This window comes from Penaeus monodon, chromosome 6 (assembly GCF_015228065.2).
Source record: "Penaeus monodon isolate SGIC_2016 chromosome 6, NSTDA_Pmon_1, whole genome shotgun sequence".
NCBI lineage: Eukaryota > Metazoa > Arthropoda > Malacostraca > Decapoda > Penaeidae > Penaeus > Penaeus monodon.
Window position 1 is genome coordinate 57,458,967 of NC_051391.1, and position 10,000 is coordinate 57,468,966.

Sequence of the window (10,000 nt, forward strand, 5' to 3'; positions counted from 1 at the left end):
TCCAACTACCATACTACCGCAGTAATAAAGCAGATATTCTGCTCTAAAACAAACCAACAGTACCACCACAGGGGCGACACACAGGGGCGACACGTTCCTCCCCACATTATTACACTAGCGGGAGCAAGTGGGATAACCTTCCACACTTCATTACAGAGAGAATGTGTGTGTGTGTGTTGTGTGTATGTGTGTGTGTGTGTGTGTGTGTGTGTGTGTGTGTGTGTGTGTGTGTGTGTGTGTGTGTGGAGAGAGAAGAGAGAGAGGGAGGGGGAAAGGAGAGAGAGAATGAGAGAGAGGGAGGAGATGAAGAGAGAGGGGAGATGGAGAGAGGAGAGAGAGAGAGAGAAAAGAGAGAGAGAGAGAGAGAGATGAGAAGGGGAGAGAGAAGAGGAGGAGATGAGGAGAGGAGAGAGAGAGAGAAGAGAGAGAGAGAGAGAGAGGCGAGAGAGAGAGAGAGAAGAGAGAGAGAGAGAAAAAGAAGAGAGAGAGAAGAGAGAGAGAGAGAGAGAGAGAAGAGAGAGAGAGAGAGAGAGAGAGAGGAGAGAGAGATGGAGGAGAAGAGAGAGAGAAAAAAATAAATGAAATTATAAATATATAATAATAAAATAAATAATAAAATAGAATATAAAAATATAAAATAAAATAATATATAAATAATATATATAAATATATATATAATATAGAATTATATATAATATATATATATATATATATGGTTTGGGGGGTGTGTGTGTGTGTGCGTGTGTGGGGGTGGGGGGGTGTGTGTGGTGTGGGGTTGTGTGTGTGTGGTGTGGGGTGGGTGTGTGGTGTGTGTGGTGTGTTGGTGGGGTGTAAATAAATGAATATATATATATATATATATATATATAATAAAATATATATATATAATATATACTTTGTGGTGCGTTTGCAGTGATTATATATATTATATATATATATATATATATAATATATATTATATATATTATATATATATATATATTGTGTGTGTGTGGGTGTTGTGTGTGGTGTGTTTGTGTGTTTTGCGTGGGGTGTGTGTGTGTGTGTGTGTGTGTGTGTTGTGTGTGTGTGTTTTGTGTGTGTGTGTGTGTGTGTGTGTGTGGTTTTGTGTGTGTGTGTGTGTGTGTGTGTGTGGTGTAAATAAATGAATATATATATATATATATATAATATATATATTATATAATATATATTAAAATATATATATATATATATATATATATATATACATGTGTGCGTTTGCATGTGAGTCATGTAACATGGTTCTATAAATCATTTTTTTATTAACTTTTTCGCCTATTTACGTTTTTAGCGGCCTGGCTGTTTTATCTTACCACATTTATTCGTATGTTTGTCTCTTTATGCCCCAGAGGTTATTATTCTACTTCGCATTTCATAAAAAATAAATGAGACTCCTAAAAGAGAAACATTTATATTCCAACAGCATCCTCTTCTCAAACATGCAATCAAAGCCGGTTCACTTTTCTCCCCGAATTACGAGGGAAATCTGCATTTCAAACCCGCACCGAAGGCACAGGAGCCATTCCCAGCATCGAGAGAAAACATCGAAGGGCTTACAGAAGACGCACCGGCGACAAACTGCAGGATGTGCAGCATTAAGGATCCAGAAACAATGGTTCGTATTACGGCAACATCCTCAGCCCTTCCCCTCCCCAACCGCCCTCACACCCTCCCCGGTTCCCTCCCCGGTTCCCTTTCCCTCCCCCTCCTCCGCTCTCCCTCCCCTCCTTCCCCCTCGAGGCAAGTCCTTCAACATCCTCCTCAAATCCCCCTTTTTACCGGCGCGTTCGCGCAACTCCTCCGTTCGCCAAAACGGCTCATATTGATCAATTATTTGTGGGAACGCCTTGGCGGCCGGAGGAACGGGGTCAAGAACTCATGTTTTTGGACCCGCCGTCCGCGTTTTACGCGCCTTTTTGCGTTCCTTTTATTCCTTCCTGCTACTACTGCCTCACTGTTACTTTCACTGTTTCCTGCTTCGGTGTAGTAAAATGATAATTCTGTTGCTATTGTCATAACGGCCTTGAAGATGAGTGCATCAGTGTGGTCTTTATCCGCCACGACCATCGCTAAGCCCATCAGCAACACCCTGTCAAATCCCCGAACTTCCCCTTCCCGACTCCCGCCTCGCTTCCTCCCCTTCCTTTCCACTCCTAATCCTTCCCCTCGTTCCCATTCTTCTTTTCCATTCATGATGCTTTTCACGCTTCATCGTGCATCTCTTCGACCGCAAATTCTTTCTTGTCTCTCTTTCTTGTCTACTTCTAATACTTCTTCCTCCTTCACCTAAATTCTTTCATCCATTCCCTAATGCTTTGCTTTTCCCGTGTCCTTTTCTCCTCCCTTACTCTGCCTTCTCCCCTCTTCCTCTGCTCTTCTTCTTACTTCCTTCTCCCCCGCGTACTCTGCTCTTCCCCTTACTCCTCTTCTTCCTTCTCACATCCTAAAACTCTTCCCCCTTACCCTTCTTCCTTCCCCCCGTGTCCTCTGTTCTTCCCCTCACCCTCCCTTCTCCCCATGTGCCCCCCCCCCTGCGCCTCCCGCGTGCAATGAAGCGTGGGCCGCGATGCCGGCTCTGCGCGCCCCGCCGCCTCGCGTGCCAGGGCTGGGTTCTCCGGTGCCACAGAAGGTCGCTGAAGGACGTTCTGTTCGCATGGCCGACTGGTTCCGCATTTTTTTCCCGTGGGCTGCGTTGTCTTCGCTCTTTCTTTCTTTCATTCTGTCTTTCTTCCCTTCGTTCTGTCTTTCCTTCTTTCTGTTCTTCCCATCTCTTGTTGGCAATTCTGTTACCTTCCTAGAAGATTTCTTTCTTATTTCTCTCTCCGTTTGGGCTTTTCCTTCCTTTTTTCTTCATCAGAACCTCCAAGGGTCACCGTGACTTCCTCGACCCGTCTCCGCGATCAGTATTTCCTCGTGGGGATCAGAGGGAGTATAATCATCATTGCTGTCATCGTAATTATCATCGGCAACATTAGCAGCGTCATCAGTAGATCCCCCTGTAATCAGCATCCTCTAGCACCCATCCGCAGCGGCGGGCAGAGGGCGGTTCCCCTTCCTTAAACTTCAAATTATAGCCTCCCTCTTCCTCATCCCTCCCCCTCACCCGTCACCCCTTACCCTTCTCCCTTACCCCCTCTCGCCCTCACTCTTCCCTCCTCACCCCTCCCCCTTGCCCTCTCTCCTCCTCAACCCTTCCCCCCTTCCCCTAGCCCCACCCCCTCCTCAGCCTATCCTTCCAGTTAAGCAACACGAAAACGAATAAGTGAAGGAAAAAAAGTCGCCGTATCTATCTTCCTTGCGAGGCTTTATGTGGCAGGCTTTATAAAGGTATTATCGGAGGATTAGGCTTCCATCCGGGCCCTCCTCCCCTCCATCCTCAATGCCCCCTCCACTTTCCTACACGTGTGCAGGGAAGCGTGTCAGGAGGAGCCCGAGCGCGTTGCTGTTGGTCGCAGGGAGACCCAGGGGCGCCCTCTTTTCCATTTTCTTCTTAACCCACCTAATGTTATTAGCAGTGTTTCTTCGTATTTTATGTTTCTGGTTAATGAACTAATTTACCAACCGTTGTTGATGTTGTAATATTACTATACGTATCACGACTATGATTACTATCACGATTACTGTTACTATTGTAGTTACATTATTACAAACATGACTACTACTATTGCTATTACGATTATGACCATTACTAATCTCGTCATCACTATTTTGTTATTACTACCAACTTGTTTCCATGCCGACGCAATATTGCATCTGGCGATTGCTCCGATCGGTATACAACGAAATGAAATATCTTAGACGCTACAGCAGAACTTGTTCCTGTAAATCCCACCCAGCCAGTGCATTTTTCATACCCCGCGCGGACCATGAGCACGCTAAATAAAGCAAGTCTTGTTTACGATACCCGACACTGCGAACCTCGACGACGCATTTGCCTTCGCGACGCACTTGTGGCAGCGAAAGGAGAGAAGGTTTCGCGCACACGGAAACGGTGAGCATCGCTACAGCAATGCATCAACGCGGGAAAACAAGAGATTTTGATACCGCGGAATGAACCTGGCCCGGACTCCTCCTCTCTCGACCGACTCCTTCCCGGTCCGCGTCCTTGGGCGGATCCCTCGCAAGGCTCTGAAGGCTGGAGGGGGGGGGGGGTCTCCATCCTTCCGACATGCGAGGCTCCGAAAGAGGAGGGCCATTTTCCTTCGATTCCTTAAGATACTTCTTTTCCAAAGTGAACAGGGAGATGCTACTCTTTACTTGCTTGGCATGGGGAGCCCCGTGGGAGTTCACTCGTGTGTGTGCTACCAATTTTCAATTATTTTTCCTGTATATCTTCCGCCTACTGAATTTTTTATTCAACATATCGCATATTCTGGAAGGAAGGAACTCATCGCCTTGAATCAGTCTCGAAAACTTCAATAGAATCGACGCCTTTTATTGTCATATTCGTCCATTAAAAGTCATCGTTATTCGTCGACATAATTTACCTATTCATCGTCATCACTATTATTTCCATCATCACTAGCCTCATTCTTACTATCACCTATCATTATTTCCCTCGATCCCGCGGCCCAAGGAAGCAGCGGCCTGGTATTCCCCTCTTACTGTTTAACCCTTTCCCTCTGTGGACACAACAGGCTCCCTGTTCGACAAGGCCTGCACGCTGCTTCTCCACGCGCGTGTGAAATGCACAAATAAAATTTCCAGCATTCACCTGACAGAGTCATTGTGTGAATTCCGTTGGGTTGACAAGACGAATCTGCGTATAGTTTGAGACAAGGCTTACCTCAAATGCTGGGTTCCTGTCGGCTGAATTTCTTCTGCAAAACAAAACAAAACAAATCATTATCTGTTAACAAATCAACAAAATTAAGTTCGGAAATATAATCTCACAAAAACGTTGATATACTTTCTAGCACTATTAATAACACCAAGCACAATTTCGCGATAACAAGTCCAAGAATAACCGTAAAAAATAGGGCCGTCTGACACAGTTCTGCCGCTGAAGAGACGTCATCCATAACATCAATATGGTTTCAGCGCAATCAAGTCTTTAACCCACCATGGGCACCTTTCAACGTCAACGTCAACATCATTACCATCACGTAGTACACCAGGGGATTTAACACACTATAACCCTTTCGCAGTGGTCGTGACCTCAACGCCGTCCTCGCCATTATCAGCACCAAACACTCGGCCCATTATCGCAGTCTCAACTCTCGCGACTTTTACATGGCCTCTCGGCACAGCCAAAGGCAAGCCTCTCTGCCTCACTTTACGCCTCCATCACCCGAGAGCCTCGAACCTCGTAGCAAAAGGTCTCCGTCGACGATCAGGCAAGACGGTGTTTAAAGGGACACCGCCCTGGACGCCCCTCCCCCCCACTCCCTCCCCCTGCCCCTCTCTCACCCCACTCCCTACCTCACCTACTCTTCCCCTTCCCCCTCCCCCTTCCTCCTTTCCCTCCCCCGACCCAGCGGGTGACCTTTGTGTGTGCACTTAGGGAGGCGCCAGCTTCCGGCAGAAAGATAAACAAACGTGTAGCCCCGTTCCTCACATGGCAAGATGGGCCGATTTGCATATCACTTCGCCCGTGAATCACCTCTTGATCATTCGGAGTCGAACTGAGGCGTCGATCACAGCCTCGTTTGGCGCGGAGAGACGTAGAGAGAAAAAAATATATGCAAATTAGTATAGATCAAATCGTCTGATCCCGTAGCCTTTTTTCTCTTTCTTTTTTATCTCTAACCAGGAAACATGAGAATTAACGTGACAGGCCGTTTATAACCTGAAAGTGTCACACACCAATTTAGGAAAAAGTACATTACCCGCTTGTTTGGCTTACTTGCAATGATGAGCGGAGGCGGAGGCCTGCGACTCGCCTCTGTGCCCTTCTTTCCGTCTTCTTTCCGTCCGTTCTGTCTCTGCCTACCTGTCTGTCAGTATGTTTCTGTCTCTCTCTCTCACTTCCCCTCCCCTCTCTCTCTTCCTTTCGCTCTCACTCTCCCTTCCTTCCTATCTCTCTCTTCCTTTTTCCTCCTCCACCTCTCCCTTTCACTTCCTCCCTCTCTCTTTTCCCTTCCTCCCTCTCTCTCTTTCCAATTCTCCCTCCTCCCTTGCCTCTTTCTCATCCTCTTCCTCTTTCCAAACAAAAAATAAATAAACAAATACATAAATAAATCTTTCCTCTCCCTCTCCTTGCAACAACTGCCGCAAGAACCATCAACACCAGACGCAGCAGCAAACGAGCCGACCCTCGAGAACCCGAGCATGACACAAAGCGAGCGGTTCCTCAGCGCAATCTCGACCTCATCTCCGACTCTCGCCTCCCAATTACAGCTTCATTTGGGACCCTTAATTGCTATTCTAATCGCGTGCTAATAGCGCCCCGGCGACTCCAATGAGACGCGAGGTATCACGGCCGCCATCTCGGGACCAATTATAAAAGCGGAGGCGAGCGGTTATGCGTCCTTTCGGGTCGAGGCGACGGCCGGCTTCACCGCCTGCCCGGGTGGGGAAAGAAAGAAAAAAGGATGGTCTTTCGTTTTCTTTACTTTTCGCTTCCCTCCCTCCCTCTCTCCCTCTCCCTCTCTCTCTCTCTCTCTCTCCCTCTCTCTCTCCCCCCCCTCTCTCTCTTCCCTCTCTCTCTCTCTTTCCTCCCCTCTCTCTTTCCTCCCCTCTCTCTCTCTCTCTCTCTCCCCTTTCTCTCTCTCCCCTTTCTCTCTCTCCCCTTTCTCTCTCTCCCCTTTCTCTCTCTCTCTCTCCCCTTTCTCTCTCTCTCTCCCTTCTCTCTCCTCTCTCCCCTCTCTCTCCCTCTCCCTCTCTCTCTCTCAATCAATCAAACAATTTATCTCTATGCATGTATGTACGTACGTATGTATATATCTATCTCTATCTATCTACCCCTCTCTCCTTTCTCTTCTCTCTTTCCTGTTCCCTTCCCCCTCCTCTCCTCTGGACTCCTCTCCGCCGTTCTCTCTTTCAACCTTTTTCTTTCCTTCACGCTGTGCCTCACCCCCCCCCCCCCTCCTTTTGCTCTCTACCTCTTCCTCTTCCCTTTCCTCTCCCTCATCCTTTTCCTCTGCCTCCCTCCCTTTATCCCTATGCCTCGCCCTCTCCCCTTTCCTCGCCCTCTTCCCCAACCTTCTCCCCTGTCTTCCCCTCCTTTCCTCAAGTCCTCCAGTTTTCTCTTCTCGCTCTCCTCTTCCCCTTTCTTCCGAGTCCGACGTTCATTTTCTCCCGTGTCTCTCCTTCCCCTTCTCTTCCTTAAAGCCTCCTCTCCTTCCCTTCCCTCCACACCCTCCGCAGCCCCTTCCGCCCTCCCCCTCACCCGCGGGACCCTCTCCCCCCTTAGCCCTTCCGAGCAACCCCTCCCCCCTCCCCCAACTCTCCCTCCAAGACACCCTCACGCCCCCTCTGGCCCTCCCCCCCGCGGCCCCGCCCCCCGCCGCACACCGCATCATTAGGCGGCGACACCTGACAGCTTCATTAACCCTTAACGTATGACGCCTGGTCTTCATTAGGGCGAGCTGCTCGAGGTATTAATCATGATTATTATGACCGCATTTGGGCGGCTGCGATTCGGAAGGTTTCTTGGTTTCATCTAAATGATGTTTCTAAAATCTAAATTTCTGTAAAAATCACAGGCAACAAATAAATACATATACATGCATACATACATACATACATACATACAAACACACACACACACACAATCTATATCCTACGAAAAGGCGAGAACAAAAGCTACGCTAAAATCCAAGACATTCCCTTTTACTATAAATCAGCATCAGATTCGGACTCACTAGTATATTCATTAATATAATTTCAATTATTACTACACTCGAAAATCGTCGAATTTCCTACAACGAAGACATACTTCATTTAGCGAAAAATAAACACCTTTCAGAATAAGAAAACAGAATCTAGAAATATTCTAATGAAAGCCAGAACACAGCCTAGTTTTTCCTCACTCTACAAAACGTCTGGCTTGAACATTCGCAAATCAAATTGGTCCTCATTAACACGCGAGGCAAAAATAATAATTATAAAAAACATGTTCACACCGCTTTCCTTCCGCTTAGACAAAAGGCCTTGAATAATAAAACAATAAATGCAAGAGCCAAGTTTTTTTTTTTTGCTAGGGAGGAACTCTGTTTTGGCATAACCCTGCCATTAGCATCAGCGGCCTTATCACGACTCTTAATAATCGCTATTTTGATAATTACTGTTATCGTCGGTTGTTATCGACTTGAATAGAATTATCACTATCATTATCATTATCGTTGTTTGTTTCTTCCTCTGCCATAAATAAGTGAAAGTTCTGGCGCACTTGAGGCTGACACTCCGAAATTAACCCCCCCTCCCCCCTCATCGCTGTTTCCATCCCCGCTTCCCGCTCCCTCCCCTCTCCCCTGTCTCCTCTCCCTCTCCCTCTCCACTCTTCCCCTCCTTTTGCCCTCCCCTTTCCCCGCTCCTTCCCTCCCGCCCCGCCCCTCCTCTCCCCTCCCCTATGATATCTCCCGCGGTGTTTATGGCTTTGTTTACTCGCCCGGGGAGTGAAATGAACTCAGGGGCAGAACGAATGACTCGCAGGCGATTGTTGTGATTAGTCTTCAAAAAGTCTAGGAAAAGAGAGGCATCAGATTTGGCTTTTGGCCGCTGGCTTCTCTGCTTTCGAGATGATCTGTTTTCAAGATGATTTACTCTTTTAGGGTGTTTTAGTCTATTCGTTCATTCTTTTTTTCTTCTTTTCCTATTTGCGATTCATCACAAATAAGATACAAATGCAACGAGGATCTCCCCCGAAATCCAGCTGCATTCCGTCCGTTATGCTCTGACGTCGCGCCGTTCACGCAAGTCCGACCTTCCCACGACCCCCCCTCCCTCGTCCCTCCCCCCCTGCCCTTCTTTCCCTCCCTCTCTTCTGCTTTCCTCCTTTGCTCCCTCCTTAGCGCCCTTCATTTACTGTAATTTATGCTCTGGTCACCCTCTTTCCAACCCCCTCCCCCCCAACACGCCGTCATACTATGCGTAATGGCCGCCGATCTATCCCCTCCTCCCCCCCAGCCCCTCATTCACTCTGCATGACCTCGGCAATTACACGCCCCTGGAGGCGACGCACTTCTTTCGCCGTGACCGTTGGAGTAATCGCCGTCCGCCCTTCGCCTCGCTTTCCTCTTCCCATTCTTCGTCTCCTTTGTCATTATCATCACTATTATTATCATTATTGTTATTTTATTATTATTATTATTATTATTATTATCATCATCATTAATATTACTATTATTATTAATTATCATTATTATTATCATTATCACTGTAGCTGACCTCCGTTCCTTTTCTCATGGTACGCAAGCCGGACATACTCCTTTGGCTTCAGAAACAGTCCAGTTCCCCTCCACGCAGCACAGATCCAGCCGCGCTGCCCGCGCAACGCCGAGCGTGGTGGTGACCTTCCGAAGAAGCCTCAAGCAATGAAGCGTTTTCGAGCCTTTTCCGGCCGTATAGTGCAGCCGTGACGTAACGCAAGGGGCTGTCCATCAAAGCCACTTCACTTCGGGCTTTAGCTGAGGGAGCAAAGCCTTCGCTTTCTCATGAAGATCTGAATGTGCGTATATTCTGTATGTTATTATTAATATTTTTAAAAATTAAAGTGCAATTCTCTTGAAATTCAAGTGGTTTATTTGCACATTTGGATCACTGTTTGCATCTATCTAGAGCAAGCGCTTCCAGTGCAAGACCTACGAGTTTAATTGTTCAAATCTACATGTCTGTTTGTTTTCTATCTACATCTACATTTCATCCTGCACACTTCCATTTACATACACATTCACACAAGAGCACCTCTCCTGATACCAAAAACTACCCTTGTACCCACATTTTACGCCAGCGCCCACACTGGTATAAATACCAGTCCGCACACACGGTCGCCAGTTGCAGCTCCTCCCCAACCTCTCCCCCTTCCCCTCCCCCCCCC

General features: G+C 47.4%; 1 long non-coding RNA gene across 1 annotated transcript in view; it reads right to left on the reverse strand.

The window, feature by feature from the left end:
• Window positions 1-10,000, reverse strand: part of LOC119574701 — a 102,139-nt gene that overhangs the window by 72,383 nt on the left and 19,756 nt on the right. Inside the window, exon 2 of the long non-coding RNA XR_005228900.1 lies at window positions 4,808-4,841. This is a non-coding gene — a long non-coding RNA (uncharacterized LOC119574701). The remainder of the gene's footprint in view (window positions 1-4,807; window positions 4,842-10,000) is intronic.